Genomic DNA, 10,052 nt, shown 5'->3' on the forward strand with positions numbered 1-10,052 from the left:
AATGGGGTCCCAAATTTGCGAAAGATCGGGACTGGCAAACAAATTCAAAGAGTAGCCACAGAAAACTTTGGCTGGCCCTAACCCTCACATTACATCCTACCCTCAGCACATGCAACAGTTGGCCTACGATTTTGCGTTTCACCAAAAACCTTGAGTCTACCTGCCCGAAGCAGCTGTTTTCCCGGATGGCTGAATGTAGACCCAAAAGTCCGAACGGTTGGGCCTGGCAAAAAAATTCAAAGAGTGGCCACTGCAAACTTTGGCTGGCCCTAACCCTCACATGGAACCTTACCCACAAGACGACACACAGACGGCCTACGGGTTTGCAGTTTATCAGAAACCTTTAAAGAAACCATCCCGAACCGGCAGTTTTCGGGGATCGATGAATGGAGACCCAAAAGTCCAAACAGTCGGGACTGGCAAACAAATTCAAAAAGTGTCCAATGAAAACTTTTGCTGGCCCTAACCCTCACATGGAACACTACCCACAGCACCACCAACTGTTGGCCTACTTGTTAGCGTTTGAGCACAAACCTTGAATCTACTAGCCAGAAGCAGCCATTTCCCAGATGGATGAATGGAATCCCAAAAATTCCGAACGTTCTGGATTGGCAAACAAACGCAAAGAGTGGCCACTGAAAACTTTGGCTGGCCCTAACCCTCACATGGAACCCTACCCACTGCACCACCAACAGTCGGCCTACGGGTTTGCGTTTTATGACAAACCTTGAATCTACCAGCCCAAAGCGGACACTCCCAGGTAGCTGAATGGGGTCCCAAATGTCCGAATGGTCGGGACTGGCAAACAGATGCAATGCGTGGCCACTGAAAAGTTTCGATGGCGCTAACCCAAACATGGAACCCTACCCAAGGCACCAACAACAGTCGGCCTACGGGTTTGCATTTTACCACAAACCTTGAATCTACCAGGCCGATTTGGCCGTTTTCCCGGATCGCAGAAAGGAATCCCAAAAGTTCGAACGTTCTGGATTGTGATTCCGAATTTTGCCCCAAAAAGGCCAGAATAAACTGCCTCAATGACTTGGTTTGAGTCAAATAGGCAGGAGGTATTTTATTAACGACGCGCACCGGAGAAATTGCAAGGGGATTTCTGCATTCCCGTGACAAATGCAAGCCTTTTATACATTTTGATTACAGAATTACATCATAGTACATACATAATCATGCATATGTATATAGAGGCGGGGTGTAGGGTGGAGCCTTCTTTTTGAGGAGCATCTTGGTGTCGTTCCGGTTGCCTTCATCATTGGCAGGGGGCGTCCCGTGAGTCTTCCTCCTTTAAACTTTTGAACTTCTTCCTAATTGGGCAATCTCCGATGTACTTGGCTTGGCCCCCATAGCTTGGCAGAGGCCTTTGGGTCAAGCCGACCTCGTTGGTTCTGAAATGCGCTGAGCTCTATCACTGCCTGTTCCTATCTCTCTTCCCTGCCACTGTGTTCCATTCCCTAACTAATTTATTGCTCTATGTGGTTTTCCTAAACGCTGAGTTTTCTCCAGATGCTCTATATCCTATGCTTTAACCCATTATCTCTTGAAAGTAACTGTTTTAGGGGCTTCATTTCCCTCCTTTTCTTATAACTTACGAATTCTTTCGTCAAGTTCTAATCCTAAGAGGCGTTGATACGCCCGTACCATCGCCCAAATCATTTGAATCCTTTTCATCTTGGATTTTAGCTTCCACCACAAACATAAGTTCATAAGGGTTAGTAAAAGCATTGCTAAGTTATAATTAGTATCGGGTGCACCAGGTAGTGGAAAACCTGTGTTGCTGTCGGGGAGAATCCTGTAAAAATGTCCCACCAGTGATGTTGGCCTACTTGTTCTACTTCAGTCAATACCTTTTTTATTTTTTTCTGAGTTGTGTTCCACCTGCAGGACCGTGCGCTTAGCTGTTTGGTTTACCCTTTGCACCAGTCTCTCTACTTCCCGGATGCACAAGCATCGCCTTGAGAACCTCAACATCCATACCTATCTGTAATTTTGGCAGCTCGTGGTACAAGTCGTACTCTGCCTTAATTAGCTGCTGAGTGGTTACGGGAGCGGTGTAGTTAAAATCGCAACCTATGATCCTGGTAAAATTACACACACAGAAGTTAGTATTGTTAGTTTCCTCTTGGCAACTATCTACAGTTACGTTACTGCAAGCTGTTCTGACACAGGCACATCCATTCCCTATTATAGTAGACTTGAGACCGTACTCTATTGTGTGAAAGCATTTCGAAAGTGCATACACTATTTTCAGTATCTAAGCATAAATCCTCTGCTTCCACTATAGCATTTTCGCAAATGTAACCTAATTGCCCCCTAGGAATACATGCTTCGGTACTAACAGACTGCCACTTGTTTTTAGCGTTGTCATAGCTCACCCAGACATTATGATCCACTGGCCTAACAAGGACATTCTGATGTACCGTCCCTAGGGTAAGGATAGGGAAAATCGCCTTCTCTTCTGCAGCCCCAATGGTGAGAACGTAGGCCTCAATGTGCTCATGTTGTGGCACGTAAGTGAAGTTTACTAATTGCCCACCAGGCTTGATGGTCCCTTTCAAATTGCGTAGTGTGACTATCCTTCAATATAGTTTCCCTTACTTCCTGGGGCAACGTCCCTGACATTCCTTCTCTCATTATTCCTGCCGCCACCGATTGCACCCACTGTTGTGAACTGGATTCCCCTTCCCAGGTGCAAGAGGCTGGTCCCTCCCTTCTGACCCATATCGTGGGTCCCAGGTTAAGTGTTAATGACACAGGTCTCAAAGGTTTCACAGTTAGTTTGATTAGATCACCGTCCTGTCTTTTCACAGTATTACTCTTACACTCTATCTGGATTTCATCCCCTTTTTCTCCTGTTAAGGAGTCTAATTGGCCTTTATTTTGACTCCAGTCTTTTTTGCTCATACAGCTGGTCGTTACGTAACACATGAATATTTAAGCCAGACTCAGGGTGTAATGCCACGCGTGGTGTACCAACCCATGGCAGTACCTTAACTATTCGTGCACCACCGTGGCATTTTATCAAAGTGTTTCCCCACAGCTATAACATAATCATACACATATTGAATTACCTATTTGATCTACAGCCTCCACTATTTACAGTCTGCATGGCATAAGGTCTCCCATATAAAATTTCAAACGGGCTCAATTTTTCTTTTGACCGGGGCTTCACCCTTAGTCTGATTAGAGCAATAGGTAAGGCTTGGTACCAGTGCAAAATTAGTTTTCCCTGGCATATTTTTGCAATTTGTTGTTTTATAAGATGATTCATCTTTTCCACTTGCCCACTAGCAATTGCCATTTGATTTGCAGTGCCTTACTTATTGCTCGCACAATTTAGCACAAAAGTGCGAAGCCTCTGTCCGAGGAGATGCTCCTAGGCACTCCGAACCTCGGAATAATATCATTAAACAAGACTTTAGTTACTTCTCTTTCTTTATTTGTTCTGCATGGGAACGCTTTCAGGCCACCCAGAAAATGTATCAGTCATAACCAAGAGGTACTTATATCCCCCTTTCCTTGGAAGTTCAGAGAAATCAATCTGCCACACTTCCCCTGGGAATTTTCTTCTACCAATTACTCCCTGGTGTACCTTTGTTCCCGTGTTTGGATTATTTTTCAAACAGCGTTCACATTGGGATGTGACCTGTTTCACTGCTGTAAACAGCTTTGCCCTGCTATTCTAACTTTTAAATGCTGATAAGGGATCCAATCCCCAATGGGCCTTGTTCATGTTCTGTCTTACAAACTGCCATACTAATTTCTCTGGCAGCACTAGTTGTCCTGTTCTAGCTGACCCCATCCACTATCTAACATTTTACCTTTGTTTCTTTGTATCCACTTATGGTCTGATTCCTGTACTCTGGTTGAAAATTAGTGTCCAATTCTTTCTGGTACCAGGACCAATACTAAATCATTGGCTCTGTGCAGCAGCTAATTTAGCTTCTGCATCTGCTGCTCTATTACCTATTTCTGGAACGGTGTTACCTTTCAGGTGCCCCTTGCCAATGCATTATGGCCACTTGGGTTGGGAGCTGAACAGCCTCCAGCAACTGCTAGGATTTCTGCTGCATATTTATGGGTCTTCCCTGGGCAGTCAGCAGTCCTCTCTCCTTCCAGATCGCTCCATGGGCATGCATGACAGAGAAAGGCATACTAGAGTCCGTCCATATATTAATTCTTTCCCCTTTTGCCAGCTCGAGGGCTCGGGTAAGAGCTATTAGTTCGGCCTTCTGTGCTGAAGTTCCCACAGGCAAGGGATTGATTCGATTACCTGCTCTGTGTAGTTACTGCGTAGCCAGCCATCCTTACTCCCTGCTTTACAAAGCTCACTGCCATCCGAGAACCAGTCGTCTGCCCCCTATTCGAGTGGCTCCTCCTGAGATCTGGACGACTAGAATACACAGCTCGATGGTTCTAGAACAGTCATGCTCAATTGGCTCTGCTGACACTCTTCCCTTCTAGGGAATGATGCTGGGTTGACAACATTAGTGACTTGAATTGTTGTGTCATCTGATTCAACTAAAATTGCCTGGTACTTCAGGAACCGAGGAAGGTGACAGCACAATGGCAACCTTTCTGCTCCAGCACCACTGATACAGTGTGGGACACCAATACAGTCATTTTCTGGCCCATAGTGAACTTTTCTGGCCTCTTCTATGTTTATGATTACTGCAGCCACTGCTTCAAGCATGTGGGCCATCCTTTACTTACTTCGTCTAGTTGCTTAGAGAAGTAAGCCACAGCCCTTTTGTATGGTCCCAATTGTTGAGCCAGGACTCCCAGGGCCATTCCCTGGCGTTTCAGTGAGAACAGCCAAAATGGTTTTGTTACATCGGGCAGGCCTAATGCCGGAGCTTTCATTAGTTCTTGTTCAGTCTTTTTAAAAGGCTGTTTCTGCCTCAGGAGTCCAGACTAGAATATTTTTAGACTCTTTCAGCCAAACCATAGAGGGTTTAGCAGTATGCCGTACTGGTATATCCACAGGCGACACCAACCTGTCACTCCCAGGAAGGCTCGCAGGTCTCTCACCGTTTCAGGCCTGGGCATCTGGCAGATGGCTTCTTTCCTCGCTGTTCCTAGGGATCGCTGTCCTCCAGAGATCTCGTATCCAAGGTAGACCACCTTTTCTTGTACCAGCTGTGCTTTCTGTTGGGAGACTCGATAACCATTTAAACCCAAGAAATTTAACAACGAGATTGTCCACTCAACACATTGTTCTTCTGTTTCAGTTGCTATCAGTAAATCATCCACATATTGCAGAAGGGTGCCTTCTCCCTGTGGCCGCTCCCACTGTTCCAATTCTTTGGCCAATTGATTTCCAAATATTGTAGGGCTATTTTTATAACCTTGAGGTAACACCGTCCAGGTTAGTTGTGTTTTCCTCCCTTTACCAACAGATTCCCATTCAAAGGCAAAAATCTTTTGGCTTTCTGGGGCTAAGGTAAGGCAAAAAAAATGCATCTTTCAAATCTAACACTATAAACCAGATCAGATTATCTTTGAGTTTGGTCAAAAGTGTATAAGGATTGGCTACCACTGGATGTAGAGTCTTTGTAATATCATTCACAGCCCTTAAATCCTGTACCAGTCTGTAAGTCCCATTTGGTTTCTTGACTGGTAATATTGGTGTATTGAAATCTGATTCACATTCTATCAATAGCCCTAATTCTAAAAACCTTTCTATCAATGGCTCTATTCCCTTCCTGTCTTCTAGCCTCAGGGGGTATTGCTTTCTATTTACTGGTTTGGCCCCTGGTATTAATTCGATAACGACGGGAGCAGCCTGTTTTGATTTTCCAGGTACATCAGTTGCCCACACGGACGGATATGTTCCGTTTGTGATTCGGGTGATGTTATGATTATCAGATTCCGGTTTAGCACAACTGATAGTCAGACTTAGGGCAGTTATGAATTGTTCTTCATTTACCTGGAGTTCAAGTTTGTTTTTATCAAATTTTATTACAGCTCCTAAATTCTCTAATAGGTCTCTCCCTAGCAGAGGTTTTGGAGAATTAGGTAAGTATAAGAATTGATGAATCCCCATCTGTTTCCCAATTTTGTATTTAAGAGGTTTCAGGAAGAAAGCCTTTTCTGCTTGGCCTGTCGCTCCCACAACATGTCTTTCTTCTTCACCTTTTTCCTTTTCTTCACCCTTTTTTTTTTTTTTTTTTTTTTTTTTTTTTTTCTTTTTTTTCCTGTCTCCTTCGGGGCTTTCTCCTCGTCTTTGTCTTCCCCTGCCAATTTTTGCGGAACACATTCCAATTCCTCTCTCTCCTCACTTTCCAACTCTTTTCTTTTCTCGCTTTCCAATTCTGCAAAGCTACTGCTGCTTTCTTGTTGTGACTTTGGCACGGTACTCACATCCTAGCACAAGAGGCTGATATTCTTGGAGGCTAATGGTACTTTCTGCATCACTGCTTTTTTCTTTCGACTTAAGGCATCGTTTCCCTGTACTACAAGCATCACCACAGCGTTCCTTAACTTCGCTGTTCTTCTGATCCCATTCCAGGGCTAAAACCAAGGGATCTTGGGGTGATACATTTGTTCCACAATCCTTTTGCCATTCTGGCTTACCCCTTAAAGTGAAAAACATGTCTCATATATTACTTCATCCCACTTTCTTCTTCTATGGAGAAACAACATAAATTGTTGGATGGTATTATAATTTAAACTTCCCTCCGGTGGCCACCTTTCCCCCTCATTTAGTCTATACAGCGGCCACCAATCTTGACAATATTTCACAAGTGTCTTTTTCTTATATTTCCCCCCGGGATTCCACCAAGTTCTTTCCAATGTTTTAAAATGCATCCCAAGGGGTTTTAGCATCAATTTCCTTACTCTGTTCAGTCCCCATTATGCCTAATCACGAGGTTACAACTATTAGAACCCTTTCTGGATTACCAAATTCTATTCAGATTTCAGCAATTTACAATTTCAACACCTTACTCAACTTATTCTAGCATTCAAGCGCACTTTTTGTTTCCACAATCCACATTCACACCAGTCTTCGTCCGTCTCTGGCCGGCCCCCTCGCGGGTGGCATGGAAACGCAGATCGGGACTCCGCACTCGCTTCGCAATTAAATTGCGTCTCAGTCACTCACTTTCACGCACACACACTTTCAGTCGGAACTCTGCACGGGTAAACTTTTACACCAAAACCTTACACGTTGCTTTACCGCGAGATGCCGCTGGCAGACCGTAAGGTACCGATACTGGTCGGCTTCGGGCTGTCACACACCCGCAAAACAGCTGTAAACCAAGGTACGGTTTTGCAGATAATATCACAACAAATTATAGACAACACAAAAACACTAAATTCGCCTCTTTGCAAAATTCCTACAATCAATACGACAAAGTCAAAAAGCATACGACAGAGTTAGACAAAGGCATAAAACGTATGTATCCTTTCAAATTCCTCCAAGGGAGTGGAGAAAATTGGACAGAGTCCCGGGCTTTGTTGAACGTGCTGCCGGTCAGCCTGGAACTATTCCCGGGTTTTGGTTCAGAAAAGAAACAAAAGACCAACCACTCTTTTTAACCCTTAGATCATAGTTTTAAACACAGTTTATAAGAGAAAAACAAGTACCCTTAAGCAAGTACAACATCAAGACATGGCAAAAACAGATACCACTTCTTAGCAGGACTCTAACCTGCCAAACACAGTTATAAGAGAAAACAAGTACCCTTAAGCAAGGTAGCAACATCAAGACTGTGGCAAAAACAGATACCACTTCTTAGCAGGACTCTAACCTGCCAAACACAGTTATAAGAGAAAACAAGTACCCTTAAGCAAGGTAGCAACATCAAGACTGGCAAAAACAGATACCACTTCTTAGCAGGACTCTAACCTGCCTAACACAGTTATAAGAGAAAACAAGTACCCTTAAGCAAAGTAGCAACATCAAGACTGCAAAAACAGATACCACTTCTTAGCAGGACTCTAAGCTGCCTGCAGGACTCTCAACCTGCCTTTGCCTGGGCGTCCCCACGGCTTTTTCAGGCGGTCACGTCTGACCCCGGTTCCTAAACAAAGCGCTTTATCCAAAACCCATAGACAATAATAAATACCTCTTAATTTGAAGCAGGAGATGCAGAGAAGCCTTCGTCCACCAAAGAGCGCTGTTCCGGGGGGGGGGGCCCCTCCTTCCGACAGAAATTCGTCAGGGGCGCCCAGAGGGTCCCGTCCCCCGGACCCGGCTCGGGAGGACCCCCTTAGGGTCTGGATCTCCTGTCTGGTCCCATCAGGGTCGCCAGAAATGATGCCGAATTTTGCCCCAAAAAGGCGAGAATAAACTGCCTCAAAGACTTGGTTTGAGTCAAATAGGCAGGAGGTATTTTATTAACGACGCGCACCGGAGAAATCGCAAGGGGATTTCTGCATTCCCGTGACAAATGCAAGCCTTTTATACATTTTGATTACAGAATTACATCATAGTACATACATAATCATGCATATGTATATAGAGGCGTGGTATAGGCGGGGTGTAGGGTGGAGCCTTCTTTTTGAGGAGCATCTTGGTGGTCGTTCCGGTTGCCTTCATCATTGGCAGGGGGCGTCCCGTGAGTCTTCCTCCTTTAAACTTTTGAACTTCTTCCTAATTTGGGCAATCTCCGATGTACTTGGCTTGGCCCCCATAGCTTGGCAGAGGCCTTTGGGTCAAGCCGACCTCGTTGGTTCTGAAATGCGCTGAGCTCTATCACTGCCTGTTCCTATCTCTCTTCCCTGCCACTGTGTTCCATTCCCTAACTAATTTATTGCTCTATGTGGTTTTCCTAAAAGCTGAGTTTTCTCCAGATGCTCTATATCCTATGCTTTAACCCATTATCTCTTGAAAGTAACTGTTTTAGGGGCTTCATTTGGCAAACAAATTCAAAGAGTGGGAACTGAAAACTTTGGTTGGCCCTAACCCTCACATGGAACCCTACCCACAGCACCACAAACAGTCGGCCTACGAGTTTGCGTTTTACCACAAACCTTGAATACACCAGCCCGAAGCGGCCATTTTCGGATGGCTGAATGGGGTCCCAAAAGTCCGAACGTTCTGGATTGGAAAACTAACGCAAAGAGTGCCCACTGAAAACTTTGGCTGGCCCTAACCCTCACATGGAACACTACCAACAGCACCACCAACAGTAGGCCTACGAGTTTGCGTTTAACCACAAACCTTGAATCTACCATCCCGAAGCGGCCGTTTTTTCCGGATGGTTAAATGGGTCACAAACGTCCGAAGGTTTGGAACAGGAAAACAAACGCAAAGAGTGGCCATTGAAAACTTTGGCTGGCCCTAAACCTCACATGGAACCCTACCCACAGCACCACACATAGTCGGCCTACCGCGTTTGCAGTTTACCACAACCCTTGAATGTACTACCCAGAAGCAGCCCTTTTCCCGGATCGATGAATGGGGTCCCAAAAGTCCGAACGGTCGGACTGGCAAACAAATGCAAGGAGTGGCCACTGAAAACTTTGACTGACCCTAACCCTCACATGGAACCCTACCTACTGCACCACCAACATTCGGCCTACCTGTTTGGGTTTTACGACAAACCTTGAATCTACCAGCCCGAAGCGGCCGTTTTCCTGGTTCGCAGAATGGGGTCCCAGAAGTCTGAACAGTCGGGACTGGCAAACAAACGCAAAGAGTGGCTACTGAAATCTTTGGGTGGCCCTAACCCTCACATGGAACCCTACCCACTGCACCACCAACAGTAGTCCTATCAGTTTGCGTTTTACCACAAACCTTCAATCTACCAGCCCGAAGCGGACATTTCCCGGATCGATGAATGGGGTCCCAATAGTCCGAACAGTCAAGACTGGTAAACAAAAGAAAGGAGTAATCACTGAAAACTTTGGCTGGCCCTAAACCTCACATGGAACCCTACCCACAGCACCACCAACAGTCGGCCTACGGGTTTGCGTTTCCCACAAACCTTGAATACACCAGCCCGAAGCGGCCATTTCGGATGGCTGAATGGGGTCCCAAAAGTCCGAACGTTCTGGATTGGAAAACTAACGCAAAGAGTGCCCACTGAAAA

At 45.3% G+C, this 10,052-nt stretch overlaps 1 long non-coding RNA gene across 1 annotated transcript in view; it reads right to left on the bottom strand.

The window, feature by feature from the left end:
* Positions 1-766: 766 nt before the first annotated feature.
* Positions 767-10,052, bottom strand: part of LOC115598455 — a 15,987-nt gene continuing 6,701 nt past the window's right edge. The window contains exon 3 of the long non-coding RNA XR_003987669.1: positions 767-798. This is a non-coding gene — a long non-coding RNA (uncharacterized LOC115598455). The remainder of the gene's footprint in view (positions 799-10,052) is intronic.

The sequence above is a fragment of the Calypte anna genome, chromosome 5A (assembly GCF_003957555.1).
Source record: "Calypte anna isolate BGI_N300 chromosome 5A, bCalAnn1_v1.p, whole genome shotgun sequence".
In the NCBI taxonomy this organism is placed as follows: domain Eukaryota; kingdom Metazoa; phylum Chordata; class Aves; order Apodiformes; family Trochilidae; genus Calypte; species Calypte anna.